This window comes from Varroa destructor, unplaced genomic scaffold (assembly GCF_002443255.2).
Source record: "Varroa destructor unplaced genomic scaffold, Vdes_3.0 BEIS01000005.1, whole genome shotgun sequence".
Lineage (NCBI taxonomy): Eukaryota > Metazoa > Arthropoda > Arachnida > Mesostigmata > Varroidae > Varroa > Varroa destructor.
In genome coordinates this window covers 13,071,262-13,090,487 of record NW_019211458.1, presented here as the reverse complement: position 1 = coordinate 13,090,487, position 19,226 = coordinate 13,071,262, and the positions used below count along the sequence as shown (strand labels likewise).

Here is a 19,226-nt window from a genome sequence, read left to right as displayed (position 1 = left end):
CACGGTAATTTGTTTTCTTCGTACTTCACCATGAAATCTTCATATCAGATTGCGTTAGTGTGAGCCTGGTGGCACCTTCCGAAGAACATATTCGACGTAGAAAAATCAGCATAAATTTCAGTAGCAAAAATTACAAGGCGTCTGAACAATCGTATAATAGTCGTTTTAATAAGTTACTAACTTTTAATATTTCATATAAATTTTTTTACAATATGAATTCAATGAAGGTTTTCTTTTTCTGAGTTGAATCTGATAGAAGACAGTAGTTCTTAAAGAAATCGTTTAATTATATATGTATCGCAGATTATTTCAAGTTGAAATCTAAGCTAGAATTACTAATATTAACCTAATCCAGTGTCTTACAAACTGCAACTTACAAGTTGAAACGTTTCTAAAACAATAATAATGATTCAATAATTTTTTAGAGTGCATTTTTGATGTACATAAATAGCCATGACGGTAATCTTTCTAGCCCTAAAGATGAACCTCATGAATAGTAAAATAAGCCGTTGATATGGGGATGCGTCAGAGTAAATCGACAGTTCGATCATGTTATTATCAACCTACATTAAGGTCATGGATTTTCGAAGTCTCTATTAAAAACAGGCTTTTATACCTCCTTTGTATACGATCACTATTTGTTGGCGAATTGAAGCGATCATCAAGGAAAAAATTCACTATTTTTTTTATGTATGTTTCAAATACCCAAACCTCTATTTAGTCAAAACAGATCCCATTCAGTTTGAAAATAAAGTAGGCAACGAATCAACGTGTCGTGACAAGATACACGGTTGGTGACTTCCATGATGCATATACCACACATCCGGTCAGCAGGATCTAGGGAACTATTTTCCCTATCGATGATGCGCAAGAATCTTTAGTCGATACTATTCCAGGAGATATTCGGCCACGCTTCCATTAAGCGCGTTAGCGCGCTCGTAAATGGCTGGCCTGATTCATCTGCATTTTCATACCTGCCATTTTTATGTAAGTTGCCTTTGATTGATTGTTATGTGTTCGTGATGTCGTGTCTACAGTGTCATTCACTTGCAGCTTTGCAACTTACCTGTTATGAATAGTATTTACTTTTTTGCTTTTTCTTAACTTTCCATTCAATTGAAAGTGTAATTATGTGAATTCTAACGAAGACATATACATTGCAGGCTTTTGTTAACGCCCCTGACTTTCCGATGGTGTAACAACCTCACGGCCTGAAAGAGCTTTTTATGTCGCACGCAGACTGTTGCTGTATTTTTACTGCAGCACCATTCGCATATATATGAAGGTTTCTGCCTTACCGCCGAGGAAACGGCTCTCTATTGTCCCGAAGAGTTTTGTACTCAAGACGTTTTAGTACGCTAACTAATGCAAAGACTAAACGATTTTTAGTCTGTCTAAAGATGAAACCCGATTTTCACTGTAGTAAAACTTTTGTTCAAGCAACTAAGTTCTTAATTGGTTCATTATGAATATGTGATTTTTAGTTTACTTCCCAAAAAAGGTAGCTGGGATTTCAGCCGGGCGGTGTCGACGAGCATTGCTACCGACTGTAAAACGGACTGGACTAAATCAAGGTCAAAAGTGGGCTTCCTGTACTATTGTCAGATAACTAGAGTTATATAGATTAGGTGCTGACGAATCTGCGGAACAGCACCCTGAAATCGCCATCTCTATAGATGCTGAATAAACGAATTACAAGTTGATATCTACACATCAATAAATTACAGTGGAACAATTTAGAAGAGACGCTAGTAAACATGGGGATGAATTCGGGCCGCAATGTCGTAACGTTTTGTTTTAATCTTCTGCTTGTGCTTGTTTCTTTTGTATCTACTAACATAAAACGTTTCATAAACTACCAGGAGCAAAAGTAAAAACACAAGGTAAACCATTGTCATGCGTTTATATTGTGTTTGCCTTGAAGCTTAGCACGTCCCCTTTCAAACTTCGTTTTCTTTCGAACATTTTGCCTGATTTCATTAGTACCCATTTTCTTGCGACCAAGTGATGTTAGCAGAAAATTGAATGTTCGACATTGTTTTTTTCACTACTTAGCCGCCGCTGGGAAACACACAACCGAAACTATGATGACTATATAAGCAGCTGGAAGCAGCAGCGTCTGATAGCGTTCATCGAAATTAATTTCATTTTTATATAGCTGAGGATCGCTAAAAGAATTAAAAATCACGCGCCGGACGGCTGTAAGGCGCGCATCACAGTTAAGCGCAGGTTTAGAATGCGTGAAAATGCGGCCTTATCGTTTCAAGAACTCTTTACACAAGTTGTCTATATGCACTAACGAATAAAATAAAAGCACGAGATATTTAAAAAAAAAAAATACCATTTATCTGTTGGCAATGAAAGCTGATTGATTTTGGACCGTGGTTTTTCACTAATTTTACCATTTGTGCATATATTGCATTATTATTAGTGTTTTTCTATTATTTGCCTTTACCAATCTAAGGAGCATCTTTATTTGTTCTTCCTTTATAAACCTTTAAAAATAATGCGTTTTCGTAACATAAATTGTGTAGATGCAGAGGCGAACAGCGACTGTATTATGGTTACATGTGATTTGCCGCGTATTTATGGCTAGCTGCTCTGTAACCGCACATCAAGTCCTGTCTGCGTTATCCGTTATATGTCTAGCTCTTAAACAATAAGGTTCAACAACAAAAGTTTCTACAAACTTCTAAGTCATCGTTCGAATATGCTTTTCCTATATGACCAAAGAATGGTGCGCTCTTACCAGCATGAACTTGGCTTTAAAATTGAGATAGGAAAAATCTCGTGATAAAAAATGTTTTAACAGAACTCAAAAAAATAGACGTCGTTCTATTACAGCTTTTCTTCCGCTGACAAACAAGAAGAAATGTCATTTGAAATGAGAAAAAGCTCCTGAGTAGGTAGTCGTCAGATTCTTACGGGAGTAAAAATTATTGCAGGGCACTTCTTAAGGATCTCAGTTGAGAACGGTTCTAGTAAGGACTGTTAGTCCATTTTGCCATATTAACATTTTGGTGGCTATGCAAACTAGCAGATAGAAGAAATGAGACCACAGTTGCTTATATGATACGGCGCTTGAATGGAGCACTAATCACCCATGCAGATTTTACCATCAGCTGGATATCAATTGCTATCGTGTGCCTGATTACAGGTATTTCACCAAACAAACTGTGTTGGAATTAGTTAAAAGCACTTAAACGAGCGGATAATCTGTATAACTTTGCTAATATATAACTTGAATTAAACTCGTGTCAATTTCGAGCGAAGTTATTACTTTCATTCTTTAAGGTTAACGAACATCTTGTTTGCTTAAAGATGTTTTTTGACTCAACGTTAGAGGAAGTTAGGACGGATCAGGTAATGTAATAATCCGATAACGACGCTGGTAGCTTGAGCGTGGCCTCTTCTACTTTTTATGACTTTGAAGATGATAGTGTCTATTTAAGACCTGAAAGCACGTCCACAGGTTAACGGACCGTTAGGTTAGGTTAGGTCACCAGCATATAGTATATCATAGTCCGATAGACTTTTAAACAAGCAGAAAGGGATCAAATGGAGGTTCTGGAGAAAAAGTCTATCGCTGCAGGCAACACAACAAGCTACACAGTCAAATAATTACTTAATATCATTTATTAGTTATTATTAAGTTGACCATACGACTGTGAAGCATCTAGTGTAGATCATTCGTGACCCCCCACCCATTACCAGAAATCCATAAATTAGTTCCCTATTACTGTGCTATATATAAACGTCGCATTTTTATTATATTTCATGATATACTTCACTGCATAAACCGTCTAAACCTAAACATCTTTCCGGGTATAATTAGTAGCAAAATAGATAATATGATATACCAACTGAGCATTAAATACACGGGTAAAAAGAGCAAAAATGTATACATCAAGGTCTAAACAGGGAAGAAGAAATGTTAACAGTCGCCCACTTACACTGAGATGTCAAATTTGAAGGTGGTAACAGTATTTTAGAGATAGTCTATACTATTTTTGTAACTTTTTTCTGCTATCTCTAGAAGCACACCGGTCGACAAAAAAGGAATCGTTCAGGAAAATAAATATCTATATAAATATATTGTAAACTCAGACGTTTCTGTAAATGATATACACTTTATTAGAAGCGGTTTCAGGACTATAGCGTTTATTATAAGACACGTGACCTAAAAGAAATAGCTTGGCCTAGTGTATTTTCTATTTCTCGGTATTTAGCTGCAAGACACATAGAAATCGGCCTAACGAAGGCCTAGAGAAGTACACTCATACATATTTCCAGCAATTTGTGGAAACTGCGAATTAGCTCTCAAAGGATTGCAGCATTCGATGCGAACACCAGATTAACTCAAAATTTTCCGATAAAAAGTGAATTCCATGTTGCAGATTGACCCTTCCTTAGAAGTAAGTTAACCTATAATTTTGCGCCGAATACAGTAGAAGCCAATCTGTACTATATACGGGTTTGTGTCGTCTAAAGTGAGCACCAGCTCGAAAATCCATTTATCATTGTCTGTTTTATAACGATCGTTTGCTATGATTAAAATTCAAGAGAAGCTAGCCGAAAGGCGTAATATTCTAAATCAAGTTCCAGCGAGCGAGAAATTAGATAAACAAACGGGGCTGGATAAAGAGGAAATGGAAGGAAATGCGGAAGTATATCAAATCCAAACCCCGCGAATACGGCTGAGATCTTCGTAAACTAGAGCATATAACTATCTGTAGCACGCAGATATCTGCGCAGTACGAAAACTCAAAACCGACCAGCTTGAAAAAATACTAGTGTAATCTATTTGAAAACGTACATATTTACACCAGTGCTTACAATTACTTGTTTAGCAAACAAGGTACCTTCGTTATGTAAAAAGTTGGTACTTGAAGACATTGTCCAGTCGTTGCGCTTGAAGATATTGAACTGCTTTAAGAGAATGAATTGTCAGTCTAGGTATTTAGTTTTTACGTAACAGTAAAGAAGTCGACCGATTATTCGAAATGCTTGGCTTTTTGTTTTTTACCTTAATGTGAAATTGTAATTTTGCCAGCAGAAAAAATCGTGGAAAGTACCAAAACGTTACTTCGGACAAGGCGACGCCCACTTTTACAGTTGCACGAAATGAAAGCTTTGTACTGTCCTGGAAAACCTTTTGCCACAGGTAAGAGCCTTTCATAAATTTTGCATTCTTTCTCTTTTGTTTTTCCACTGTTTGTTGACTTTTATGTATGGAATTTTGGCTCAGAAGGCGAATGTTTTCGAGAAGAAAATGTGTTTTTTCTACTTAACGTATTTTATGTACTTCAGCTGGGTCAATCATCAAACGTAAATATAAATTTCGGTTAGTAAATAACTCATAAACTGGCTGAAAAGGTGAACCGTAAGCATTCGACTGTCCCCAGGAACCTTGAGCCTGCTAACTTCGGTACTCCACACAGCGGAAGTACACAAAAAAGCACGGTCTTTCATTGACTCGCGGCAGTTCACTTGGCATCGGCCAGTACCCCGATGACGCGTTTTGGCACAGAGCTCTTACGGGTGGCAACAAATGGTGCCTACGCCATTATAAATTAGCGAAAAAAATATAAGCCTAACCTCCAACTCAAGCCAGATCCTCACCCGAAAAAAGCCATAATTTGGGTTCGGCAGGACTGGAAAGATCTCAGGTACATTTACATCGACTGCACAGAGCTGTTCAACGAAGAACACCCGATAAATTAAACAGATTTTTCCCCACACCAGTGTCGGGCCACATAGGAGAAAAGTCGTTAAAGATGGCTTGAAAGCGCTTGTATAGAAAGCCTTTTACACTTCAGATTTGGAACTGACGGTTCAGAATTTTTTTAATCAATGGAAGGTAAAATTCGGAACAACACATTCGACAATAAAAAGGATTTTGAAAAAAGAAAATTTGAGTACATTATTCCACGGCCTTATGCCTCAGTAGGAACACGTGTCCCAGCATGAGACTCAAACGGAAGGCCTCCGGTTGCCACACGGACTTGGCCATTACAGCTATCACGACGAAGGTGCTAGAAACAAGGACAGAGAAACAAACCTACAATATGCGCCCGTAGGCATATTTAGTAAAGTAGCTGAAGAGCATAACTGAGCAATCTTTCCAATTTCTTAAGCCCATTAACTATAAACAAACGATTCAGACAACAGACTGGAAGCTCAGCCGGCAGCGAGCCTTCAAGTAGTGCCTGTGCATTTTTTGATCTATTACCTATTTACAGCTCTTCGCAATTCGGTCTGTGCAGACTCCTGTTTATAAACAAGAGACAAAAGAACTCATAAACTTTTTTTCGGCGAATTGAAACCGGTTGGTCATCCTGGATTCACTTAAAAGAACTTGGAGATACACGTACTTGATCGTCATTGAGTGGTCATCTAAGCTAATATCTCATTTGAGAATTACAAATAGGTAATGCCTTGAAGGAAATCAAAGTCCTTTGCTGTGAATATTCGTAGACACTACATTTTTCAGTTAGTCTATCTGTGTATTCCTTACGAGGATTGCTTAAACTTTTAAATTTGAACCACACGTCGTCTCTTTTTTTTTTCGTTGTTTATCTTCCTTTTTTTTGTTTTCTTGTATTTTCGACTCTTTTTTTAGTAAAACTAGGTAAAGTATAGTCTCCAAGACTACTGTTGCAGAGTGAGTTAAACAGTTCTCGTGGTCGACAAGCAGTGACTCGTACTAAAGAGTTGCAGGTACTCATCACATTTGGCTCGTCACTTACCTGCTAAACCTTCGTCTCTAGCTCCTGTAAAGTACCACAGGTTATTCTTTTGACTGGGAACTAACACTGCTCGACTAAACCTTCTCGTTGGATGTGGTGGGGCTTATCCTGTCTTAAAGCCACTGTAGATCTGAACCTAATCTTGCAGGCGATGCAAATATTACAAAAAAAAATCGATGTGTGATTAAAAAAACTAAGAAGAGGACTATAGAGCAGATTAATTTACATAACCTAGGGCCGATATACACCTGTCGCATTTAAAAGGATAGTGCCATCGCCACAGACAAGGAATCGTTACGGTTCTACCTAGTTCAATTCATATTATAACGCTGTAGGCCTGGGTCTGACAAACAACTGGGGTCTATTGCATCTTAATCAAAACTACGATCTCAAAGAAAAAATAAGTATACATATATGTATATAAAAACGAAACTAGGGACGGGTGGATATTTCGCGCTTCCACAATCAACGACATCGCCCAGGCAGGGGCTCGAACCCTGGACCGTTAGGTTAAAAGCCTAACGCTCTACCGACTGAGCTACCTGGGCACAGAATATGTATTCAAGCCACAGATAAGAAATCGTGACGATTCTACCTTCTTCGAATTCAAAGGAGATTACAACTCTACCAGTCTGAACTCTTCAGTATCCACCTAAGGTCCATTGAATTTTAATCAAAACCACGATTTCAAAGGTAAACAAGTACATATAAAAACCCCTATCTGGGTATGGTTGGACACTTCGTGCTACCACAATCAATCACATCACCAGTGCAGGGGCTCGAATCCTATGCCGTTAGGTTAAAGTCCTGACGCTCCACTGACTGAGCTACCTGGGCACACAGTTCGCCGCAGAGATACAGACAAGAAATCGTTACGGTTCAACTTTTTTTTTTAGTTCAAAAGACATTACAACTCTGCCAGCCTGAACTTTTCAGGATCCAGCTAGGGTCTATTGCACCTTAATTAAAAACATGGTTTCAAGCAAAAAAACGAGTATATATGTGTAAAAACGTATCTGAGAACGATCAGATATTTCGTGCTTTCTCAACAAACGACATCGCCCAAGCAGGGGCTCGAACCCTGGACCGTTAGGTTAAAAGCCTAACGCTCTACCGACTGAGCTACTTGGGCACGCAGTGTGTGTCGGAGTGATAGACAAGAAATCATTGCGATTCTACCTTCTTTTAATTTAAAGGTCATTGCAACTCTGCCAGTCTGAACTCTTTAGAGTCCACCTAGGGTCTATTGCATCTTAACCAAAACTACAATTTCAAAGAAAAAAACAAGTATATATATAAAACATATCTGAGTATGGTTCGACACTTCGTGCTTCCATAATCAATCACCTCGCCCAGGCAGGGGCTCGAACCCTGGGCCGTTAGGTTAAAAGCCTAACGCTCTACCGACTGAGCTACCTAGGCACACAGTATTGACCGCCCCAATACAGACAAGAAATCGTACGGTTCAACTTTTTTTTTTAGTTCAAAAGACATTACAACTCTGCCAGGCTGAGCTTTCTAGGGTCCAGCTGGAGTCTATTGCACCTTAATTAAAAATATGGTTTCAAGCAAAAACAGGTGTATGTATATATATGAAAACGTAACTGAGAATGGTTAGATACTTCGTGCTTCCGCAGTGAATGACATCGCCCAGGCAGGGGCTCGAACCCTGGACCGTTAGGTTAAAAGCCTAACGCTCTACCGACTGAGCTACCTGGGCACGCAGTGTGTGTTGGAACCATAGACAATAAATCATTACAGTTCCACCTTCTTTTAATTTAAAGGACAATACAACTCTGCCGGTCTGTATTCTTCAGAATCCACGTAGGGTCCATTGCATCTTAACCAAAACTACAATTTCAAAGAAAAAACAAGTATATAAAAAAAACGAATCTGAGTATGGGCGGACACTTCGTGCTTCCATAATCAATCACCTCGCCCAGGCAGGGGCTCGAACCCTGGGCCGTTAGGTTAAAAGCCTAACGCTCTACCGACTGAGCTACCTGGGCACACAGTTTGCAATATACACGTAGACAACAAATCGCTACGATTCAAACTTTTTTTAATTCATAAGACATTACAACTCTGCTAACCTGAACTTTTCAGGATCCAGTTGAGGTCTACTGCACCTTACTTAAAACTACGGTTTCAAAGAAAAAAACAAGTACATATATATAAAAAAACTCAGGTTGGTTGGATACTTCATGCTTCCAGAATCCACGGCATCGCCCAGGCAGGGGCTCGAACCCTGGACCGTTAGGTTAAAAGCCTAACGCTCTACCGACTGAGCTACCTGGGCACACACTTCGCGTGAAGAGAAGACATATATATATATATATATATATATATATATATATATATATATTTAACACACGCATTCAGCTTTCGATTACAATTACTAGAAGCAGTACGCTCTAATAATCACCTTTCTTATGAGATAAACATTTTTCGGGCAACATCTAATATAACCGTATGTTATCTCCAGTTGATACATCACTGATTCTGCTATCATTTAAGATAAATCACTCTTTTACATAGTTGTTCAGTTGTAAAAAAAATAATCCCGATCGTGCTAAACTTTTGATCACATGACCAAAAAGTTGCTTTTACATATTTCGTTGCAAGCTGGCCCGTCTCGTCTGGACCCTTTTCCTATAACCCTATTATTAATTGTATGATTCATGTTTCGATGAAGGCATATGACGTAGCATGAATAGTATGAATTTTCCACGCAGTAATCAAACCAAGTCTACTGATGCAGTGAAGAAATACTAGGATAAATATCGGTTTGTGATATCCGTGCTATGAAATAGTGTAGGCGATTTTTGGAAGGATATAGGTTCTCGAAAGATTCAGCCTTCATGCTTGGTCCTGCGCAAAGGACGACCCCAGTGCTTACGGAGACGGGTTCTTAAAACTTCTTTTATTTATTCGAAACATCCATATACCGGGACAGCGTTTTGTAAATTAGTATATGTAGCAATCAATTATGTTCATGATTAGTATAATAATACAACTAGTTGTACGAGCGCCAAAAGCTGAAATATATGTAACCATCTTTACCGCCATAAGCGATAATATTTATTTTAGTTTATTCCGAAGTGAGCCTAATGGGTATCACTTTATTTGCATTTTTGTATTATTAACTTTTGTGACTTCTCAAGCAACATTTGACTGGACGGGATCGTGTGATTGGTGCCTATTTAAATCAGCGACGAGGAAGCAGAGCCGATACGTTCGTCGGATAAATTCTGGGCAAGCGATATAGCTTGTGGCATGTCGGAATTTCTTAAAACACACATTTCTGAAAAATAATAAACAATGCCGCTTTTTCAGTTAATACTATGTGTTCAAAAATCCACTATGGAGGCTCGCTCTCGGAGTCTTGAACAACTATATCACCCTACGGTGCGCGGGTAGTCTGCGTCAAATTTTTATTATAGATTCGGGTTAAAGGACATATCTGGGTGGACCCATCTGTATCTGTACTGGTCGCCGGTCAGTCTACTCGGAAAACGAATGGTCAGTCATGCGTTTGATGTGACCGACCGTCCAGACACAAACTGTACCTTGTGGCAAAACCGGCGATTGTCAGCATCTGTGACCGTTTCAAAATAGTGGCAAGAAAGGTTGTGTGTTGCTACCGTTGCATTGGTGCTCGTTCCCCTAACTGATTCTAAACAAGTGAAGAAATCTGTGGAAGCAGCACTTGGCTAGCAAGTATGCACGGTCACGCTTGACGTATCGGTGTGGCTAATAATGCTCGTAATGGCACATAGAGTACGTGATATACTGAATCTAAAATAGTCGAGCAGAAAATAGTGAAACGATCATCAGATATAGATTTCAAATCAGCTAAAAGGTTGAATATGCTAAAGAGGCTTTCTTAAAAAGTTCTCTCACGTAAAAAAATTGTTATGAACAATGCGAGCTCACTTCACGTACTTGATCTTTGATCTAGAGCTTAACGATTTCGGAATATTCTGCAAGCCTCTGTTGTGCTACCATCGTGCGTACTCTACTGACGGCTTGAGTCTATGAAGGAGATGATCCTGTTAGTTCTAAATAATGAAGCTTTCCGTACAGGAACGTAAGTACCCATACTCTTATAGGCAGAGAATGACACGACAGAATTTGTGGCCTGATTTGCCTGTAGCAATGGCATCCAAGCACTGTTCAGTTGCTGCTGCAGTTGTTACTGTTGTTCCTAGCGCAGATGTGTGGATCGATCACGACATTTTTTAAAACCAAGCCATTGATAACGTGTTGATGTGCATTTAGCCTTTGATGAGTGAGAAAGGCCTGTTATTGAGCCCGCTGCTATCGCGAACTACAACCCCTAAGGGCTTGGGAAGACATGTATAGTCTACATCCCGTAAGGGTGCTCGGGTACGACCGTAGCAGGTAAAGGCTGAGTGCTACCACGTTAAAAATAATTTGATATTAATGAAAGCGGTCTTCGGGAAGACTCTTGCGACAAATGTCGTTGAAGCTCATCTGCTGTGCAAGAGTTATCTCGGGTTGGTCGAATATTGCGATTGTTTCACACTTGTCTGACCAGCTTGGTCTAAAGTGCCACTGAAATTTGACATGACTCAATAAATGATAAGGTTTACATGACTAGAATTATGAGGCATACTTTGTACATTTGCTACATATGAGTTGAACAACTCATATGCTGACAGCCTTTCTAACAATGGTGATATCCACAATCTCTTAGATAGACTGGTGTACTACTACAATTGACAAAATGTTCATATTCATTTTGGATGTATATCGACGTTCCTTCACTTACTCTCTCTTCATATTCTAGTAAAAAAAAAAAAAAAAATATATATATATATATATATATATATATATAATATGCGTAAAACAGAGAAAAGAATTAAAGAAAAAAGAAGTACGCAGTAACTGTAACATACAATTCATTCGCTTAGAAAGTTCCGGAGCTAACTGTACGTCAGCTAGCTTAGCACGAAACTAACGTGCGTATACTGCATCAATGAAATCAGTTTTCCAACCCATCTTTCAACATGCACTTATGTCGAAAATTTAGAAATAGTTCTGATGGTCGGAAAGAGCTTCTACGCACGTGCTAGATCGGACTTTTTAGAAGCCCGTGCACTAATGAATCATTATTGGTTCTTTCAGAGCCTATGTTGTTCCCGTGAGCCGTGGTCGCATGCATTCTGATCCAGCGCCATTTACATAAAATTAAGCAAAAAAGGAAATGTCTTGCGTAATGATTATTCGTATGACTAGATATTACACAGTTGCCTAACCTTATTACGTCAATTTGATCGGCTACGGATTTGTGCAACGTTTCAAAATGATAAAACGAACATGGCAGTTTTCGTCTTCAAAAGCTCTCACAAGAGAAGTCACAATAAGATCGAAGCAAAGTGTTTATCAGAGACCATCCTCAATATACGCAACTATTGTACAAATGATGCTTTATTGGAAATAATAACATGTAGTGCCGGCCTCGTGAAGCTAACGTATTAATTTTTTATAAACCATTCAGTCCATTTACAAAAAAAAAATACTAGAGAAATCTTTGCTTTGGACGAATTATAATCACATTGGCCAAACGTCATTTCCGTGATAACTGTACGACATAGGGAAATTCAGCATGAATAAGGAAGCATTGCCACAAAAAGTTGTTTGTATGCTTTTCATATGTGTGTTTTAGAAGCCCCAGAGCAAAGTTCAAATAGTAGTTGATGCCGTACCGAGAAGGAAGTACCAAGAGTTGTTTATATATGCAAAAGAAAAATAGCCGAGACACAGGGAAAAAATCATCGACAAAAGCTTTTGTCTGATCATATATCATATAAATAAAACGACTAGAGGTAATCCAATTAAACAGGGAGAAAGGTTAGGTAGCATTTTCCAACAGTAGCATCCTGTATGTTAACAAAGAGTTGAGGCTGAGCACTGAATAAAGAGTTCCCACGAAAATTGTGCGCGTGCTATAAAATATATCATTAATGAGTCTTTCAGCCAATCATAATTATCTAGGCTAAACTGATGTCGAGGTGTCTATGAGTGAAACCTACATCAACTTCAGAAAAAAAAACTTTGAAAATAACCACTCCAGTCAGCAAATAGTTCTTAAGAATGCTCTTGAGTTTAATTTGCTTGTCAAGGAGCCTTAGTATAGTCAGAAGATAGTAGTATCATTCATATTTGAGTAGAATTGAATAGCACGCTTATTTACGAAAAGTAAAGGCCGCGGTACATGAAAAAGCCAATGGAATCGACGATCTTCTTAAGATTAGTCGGCAAATATTAATGTTTTATTATTATTACTCTGCTCCTGCTATGTACACTAATATCACGAGCTTACATTTAGTATATGTACTGTTTGCATCACAATAACTAGAATCTCTTCAGTCTCTATAACGTTATGATATATAAGGGCAACTATGAAAAAATATAACCTATTAGGTCTCAGTACGATACAACTATGACTCAATTTTACAACGAAAAGATCCTTCTGCTTTGCTCGGAACGCCCATCTTAGTCACTTTAGTAGCGTATTTTCGATTTCCTCTGAAAAAATCTCGAGTTCACTTACATCAATGACGCAACTGTCTTGGATGATGCAAGCACAACCTCTTAAAGATCGAAGTCCGTTCTTCTAAAGGCTTCGGCTATTCTGATTGTGAGCAATTTTAGGCAGCTAATTTGCTAATCAGACAAGAAAAATAGGCCATCTATTCCTATTGGGCGCTCGGTGGACAGAATTTATGCGAGCTGTACACGGTCCACTTTCAATTGCCAACAAATTGTTGTCTTTTGTCATTTATTATTTAGGCGAGTAACATAGACATACCTTCTATGACGTTAAAAGCTACAAGCGCCGATAACTTTGTTTTAACCGCATTGTTTGCATCGTCATAAATATGATTTACAAGAAAAAATAGAAAATTTAGCCTGACACTTAGGGACAACACATTTAAACCAACCGGGCAAGGTGTGTGACTCTATAGTATATAGAACCTTCATTTCTAATTTTAAAAAAAAGCGCACGGGCTTTGCTAAACGATTATGCCGCATAAAAAATATAAAACCTGCGTGATTTGCTTTTCTTCGAATCAGTTATACATAGAAGACCTAATGGGAAAAGACCATCCGCTGAAAAAGATATCTGTAGGGTTGATTTCTAGGTACATTTGAGTTAATATCTCTTTAAGTTGGAATTTTGCCTTATGTTTGTTGCCTTTGCCGATGTTTCTCATGCATTTTTAAGAATCCTATGCTTGTAGCACTTTTTATTAATTTCAGCCAAGTTACTTCAACTGATTTGTATTATATTGAAGATTAATTCTGATTATTCTACAGAATGTATTAACGTATTAATTAACGTATGTTGTCAACACTTTCTTTACGAAAGGTACTGCTTGCTTTCTACAAAAACAAAGATGTCCGGGAACACTTCTTATCGAAGCAACTTGAAGTACTTAAGCCTTTATTCATAAAACGCACCATGAGACCTACTCGTTAGTCCTTAAACAGATGCGCGTACCTTTCGAGCAGCACAGTGCTATGTGTAGAGACTCATGCTTCTCATCACTCTAGCTTATTCGGAGTTTATTAGTTTATGGGAAATAAACATACCAAAGATTGATCCTGACCTCTATAATATACAACCTATGACTAACAAAGCCTGGAAAAGATTTGAGAGGTGTATGTGGGAAAATGGATTTTTATTTACCAGAGGCTATGTGTATCTGCAAAGTGTATGGTGCAACATGCCTCAGGTACCATGCGATGCAGTGTAATCGTTTGGCCATCTCTCCAGTCGAAAAAATTTTTAGCAACTGAACGTTCCGTTAAACGCATGTTAAATTCAATGCATTTTACCGAAGAAAAAGGACAATAGAAGCCAAGTTTTTTCCAAAGCAGAAACCTTACTAGTAACCTATCTATATAAAAACAAATAGATAAATTATCTTACTCAAAGGAATTGTCCTGAACTTTCTCGTATTTTTCCTTGTCAGCAACAACTGGATTTATTAGGGTTCGATTAATTTTTGGCTACAGTCGCCTCAACAGGAACTGATTATTCGAACGAAAGGTCTTCTCTCCAGTACAAAATAAATCTTTTTCCAAAATCGGTACCCGAAATTTGCATGTTAATTAATGCAGCGCTTGTTAGAACAGGAAAATCAGTCATGGCAAATTGAATATGTCGGCTCGCGTCTGGTCACCAAAGATTAACAAATACAAATTTGGGTAGCACCTGGAAAAGACGACGAATAGGACAATCACATTAAAATTTATGATAACAAGGAAACTACCGCTGAGATTAGTGGTTCTGTTAACGCGCGACCAGCCTGAACTGACATGCCATCATTGACGGCAGTCTCGATAATAAAAACTGTTTTCGAAATTCGCTGGAGGCAGGCATTGGGGCAAGGTACAAACCGTAAGCAACTCCACAAAATGCGTGTATCCAGTTTCAAATGCAAATCATTCAAAAAGTAACAGTGGACGACCAGGTCTAGCACACAGTACCTATTCTACACTACGCTGTCTAGCAATAGTCAGATCTATAGGTACGTTACAACACACAGTAGGTAATAATTCACCCTATCTGAATACTTTTTTCTATTTAGCATTCAGTGCAGAGTCCAGCATTCTCTACTCGTCAGATCTCAAACGTTTGGCTTTGTAATTCTCTTGCGCACCGTCAGACGGCGCCATCTGTGTCGCTGCTGTTTTAAATCAATGGCGCCACAAGCGCAGTACAAAGTGTGTGCCAACACTATATGCCAATGCTATATGCGAAAAATATACGTTTTGAATGAAACTTGTTAACAAGATTGAGCGCGATATTAAGAAACGTGTGATTTGATTTCGGGGTCTGTGTTAAAGTTTGCCTGAGGCATGAGAAGCGACAATTAAAACTATTACCATAATCGGAATTGATTAGCTGGTGCAGTTGGCGTACGATCAATGATACTCCAGGTCTCAAGTGGTATTGTTTAAAAAAAAAAAAAGTTAATTTATCTGTTTAATAGTGCTGGACACAATGAGCGATACCTGAGGAAATTTCTGGCTAATTAATATATTCGTTATCACAATGCCTTACTCCCCCTTGTAGATCGACAAAAAACCAAGCTATGCGAAATATACGAGCTAGCGTTAATTGATTTGTACGCATGAACAACCGTCAAAATTACTTTTCCTCAATTCAGTACAAACGCCAATGTTTCCAGAGTAACAGCGTTGTAAAAGTATAAAACCCATAATTAGAAAAATATCACTGAACAGAAATAATATTTGTATATATAGTGTAACGTCAGGAAAATAAATTTTATCGCATCACTTTCTTTGGAATATTTTCTAGCCACACAAGCGTTTATCTACAAAGATTCATTTTGGCTATTATTAACCAGGAAGACACCGTTCAGAACATAAACGTGTTTAGTTGATCGCTTTATAGCCTTTTTGCCGTAACGAGCTAGCTACCGTAGCTGGTGTTAAGGGCGAGGAGGATCATAAAATAGATGCTGTCGTGCATAAAAACATGTTACGAGTACCGATCTTTCCATCATACGCATATTCAAAATGTGACAATTCATTTGTAGTTAAGTTTTTATGGACAAAACGAATTAAATTCAATAAATAAAAAAATTGAATAAATCACCTAACTATGGAGGCTTCGTGTAGTATTCTTTGTGGTTAGGTTTAATTATGTTCACTTTGCATAAAATATTTCTTATTCGGGCCGTAGACCTCGTATGAGGAAAACATCTTACTTTTGTGTACACCTTTGAAAGTTTCAGGGTATATCTAGTCGAAAAAACACCATGTCTTTATGTGTTGGAATTCTACATAATTCCCCTTTCATTGCCTTTTCAATTCAAGTATTAGTCTTTTATTGCTACTGCAAGTGTTTGCGCTCCCAATTTGACCTCTTTTCAAGGGCGCTCCGAAAATAAAGCGGCGAAATTTGTGAGGTATTAAACATGTTGCAAAGGCGCGGCGTACGGGCTTGCTTTTTCACAAGCAATTACCTACGGGCCCGTTTAGGTCGGTTTTATGTCATCGATCGTAATCACCCAGGTGTCTTACAAACATTCTTATAAAACGGCGACATAATTTTCTTGTTCATTTTATATATATTGGCAAGAACCCATTGTACTGAAGTGAAAGAAGTGTCTGGCTCACGCAAGACAAGCTCAGATAATGTGTGCAAATGCAGTTATACAGTTCATCGCAAACATTTTATGTGGGCATGGAGAATAAAAAAACATGGAACATCATTAAAACGCGAGAAATAACGCCTAGCGTAATTGCCACATCGAAAAGCCCGCCAAAACTTGAAGCGTTACGGTTCTATGCTGTCGACTATCTTGAAGTAATAAAGATTATTTTGTGGGCAAGATATAATTTTGTCACTATGGTACATGAATGTATGTAAATGTATTACAGGAAAATTGGTCCAAAGAAGCGGCAGTTATTACGAAACGAACGCGCTTCATTCGAAGTCCACCAACAAAACGAATGTACTATGTATTCCACCACATCAGCCTTTATCAATTTATATATAAAATATTTATATATCCAAAAATATTCACGGCTAATGTTGAAAAACTACAGCTTCCACCCAGCATTCGCGACCTTCTTCCTTGCAAAATGTACTTCTCTCCAATTGATCATTCATTAGTGATTGTCAAACGTGGTAGTTCGAAGGCGCGGGGTAGCTACAAAACAACTTCTCACTGAAGTCCGTACAGGGCGGCTTTACTGAACGTTATCAAGCTCTGGAGTAGGATGGCTTTACTTCTGTTATATGTATTAAGGGTATGAAAGGTTTACTTCACTAGTAGTACACTTATGAACTATGATTCATACTAGTACTTGAGAACCCACTAACCAGCTAACAAAATCTTAATTTCATAATTTGTAGACTTATGTGAAACGTCGAGAAAGATTAGAATCACGGGTTCTACATAGGTGTAAAAGTAGACAGCCTATTACTATTATCATACCAATGATTCATAGGCATCGATACGCTAGTGCGCAGTCAACGCTCAGTTCATTGCTAGATGATTAAATATGCTGCTTTTAGATCTTGCCAGTTTTTCGTCTCGGCCCCTACTACACGTTACATTAAAAGAAAAGTTATCAGGGGCAGTTTATGGCCGACCGTGAAGCTATGTGACTGTGGCTAGTTCGATGAGTATGTGCGAAAGATTATCATTTATTAAAGCGAGTGACAGCCGTTTGCAGACGATTCTGCCCTCCACTTTAAACGAGATCATGTATTCATGAGTTCATAGTTGTCAGAGTTTATTAAGAGCTCCAAGAAACACTAGGAGGCGTTTATGCGTCGAACAATAGGACCGATTATGGACGTTGAGCTTTCAAGCTATCCTTTCTCACGATCAAAGAGGGAAGTGGAAAAGCGTCGAAAAGAAGTTTCTTTGCACATATTATTGCAGTAAAAATTGCGTCTAGCCACCTACATTTTGTAAAATGTAAAATAGGTTTGTTTTCAAGCAAAGTCTACGTACAACATACTACACAAATCGTTTTCAGATTGTCCTTTGTCTATTTCAACTTTCTGGTTAGGCTAAACGTGCCAGCCTGACAAGGTCACAAAAAAGGAAACATATCGGAACATGTTTAGAGATAATAGATCTCAATTGTTATACCGTCTGTAGGAGATTGAGCTTGTCCACGAAACGTGAAAGCGCTATATGAATACAGCAAGCCCTTCCGAAAAAGACCGAACACAAGGGCGGTAACAAAAAGATTGACAGCTATGTGCGAAGACGCGCTATCTTGCGAGACCTATTTGCTATTTTACGAGGTCAGGCGGTAGCTTCGCGACTTCTGACGAGGAGAAGGCTGAGCCATTCAGATATGTTAGCTACCCGGGGCGGTGGGGGGGGCGGGGGGGTATATGACAACGACCAACACCGAAAGTGCGATAAGCTCAATAATGTCGATGATATTGATGTGCTGCCAGTGAAGCCTGCAAGATATCGTGGACAAATGAAAGCGAAACACCGTACAGGTCGTGAAGAAATTTTGCAGTTTTCCGCAAATCCTGCCGATTGTTGTTTGCAGTTCTCTAAGTCTGACCGCCGAAGGATAGTAGAAAATAAGATCGTACTTGAAGCCTTCCGCGCTACGAAAGTAGCATCAATGCATAAAAAAGAAAAGTTAACGTTGAATCCAGGTGTATTAGTGAAGCCATATATATGAATGCGAACACTCCAGAACTGATTTCTAGGAGACAAGTCCCGTAAAAATTTGGGAAATCCCATAGCTTAGATGCTTGAAAAATTCAGCACTACTGGATCTTAATTAATTGGTATACTTTAACACTGTGTATTTCAACTTTTGCTTTGAGTTACTCACCCGTAGGATTTTTTCATTTTTTTTATTAGGTCTGCCCCGAACCTGTTCGTTGGGTGCATCAATTTCTAGTTAAAAAAATACTCAAAACTCCTA

The 19,226-nt window shown here is 38.5% G+C and overlaps 1 protein-coding gene, 1 long non-coding RNA gene and 6 other non-coding genes across 15 annotated transcripts in view; 1 reads left to right on the top strand and 7 right to left on the bottom strand.

The window, feature by feature from the left end:
- Positions 1–7,224: 7,224 nt before the first annotated feature.
- TRNAK-UUU (transfer RNA lysine (anticodon UUU)) lies at positions 7,225–7,297 on the bottom strand. The gene has a single exon. It is a non-coding gene; the product is annotated as a tRNA-Lys (tRNA).
- Positions 7,298–7,808: 511 nt separating this feature from the next.
- Positions 7,809–7,881, bottom strand: TRNAK-UUU (transfer RNA lysine (anticodon UUU)). The gene has a single exon. It is a non-coding gene; the product is annotated as a tRNA-Lys (tRNA).
- Positions 7,882–8,098: 217 nt separating this feature from the next.
- On the bottom strand, positions 8,099–8,171 carry TRNAK-UUU (transfer RNA lysine (anticodon UUU)). Its single transcript has one exon. It is a non-coding gene; the product is annotated as a tRNA-Lys (tRNA).
- Positions 8,172–8,396: 225 nt separating this feature from the next.
- TRNAK-UUU (transfer RNA lysine (anticodon UUU)) lies at positions 8,397–8,469 on the bottom strand. The gene has a single exon. It is a non-coding gene; the product is annotated as a tRNA-Lys (tRNA).
- A 216-nt stretch (positions 8,470–8,685) lies between these two features.
- TRNAK-UUU (transfer RNA lysine (anticodon UUU)) lies at positions 8,686–8,758 on the bottom strand. The gene has a single exon. It is a non-coding gene; the product is annotated as a tRNA-Lys (tRNA).
- A 217-nt stretch (positions 8,759–8,975) lies between these two features.
- TRNAK-UUU (transfer RNA lysine (anticodon UUU)) lies at positions 8,976–9,048 on the bottom strand. The gene has a single exon. It is a non-coding gene; the product is annotated as a tRNA-Lys (tRNA).
- Positions 9,049–9,644: 596 nt separating this feature from the next.
- On the bottom strand, positions 9,645–15,427 carry LOC147755298 (uncharacterized). Its single transcript, XR_015329466.1, has 3 exons — positions 15,183–15,427; positions 14,713–14,997; positions 9,645–10,053 (listed from the first exon to the last, which is right to left on the bottom strand). It is a non-coding gene; the product is annotated as an uncharacterized LOC147755298 (long non-coding RNA).
- Positions 10,050–19,226, top strand: part of Prdm13 (PR/SET domain 13) — a 31,890-nt gene continuing 22,713 nt past the window's right edge. For 6 of the 8 annotated variants that reach the window (XM_086991736.1, XM_086991735.1, XM_086991734.1 and 3 more), the window contains exon 1: positions 10,050–10,839. The gene's annotated coding sequence lies outside the window, so the exon portion shown is untranslated. The remainder of the gene's footprint in view (positions 10,840–19,226) is intronic. The other 2 variants (XM_086991733.1, XM_086991731.1) reach the window with 2 other exon arrangements.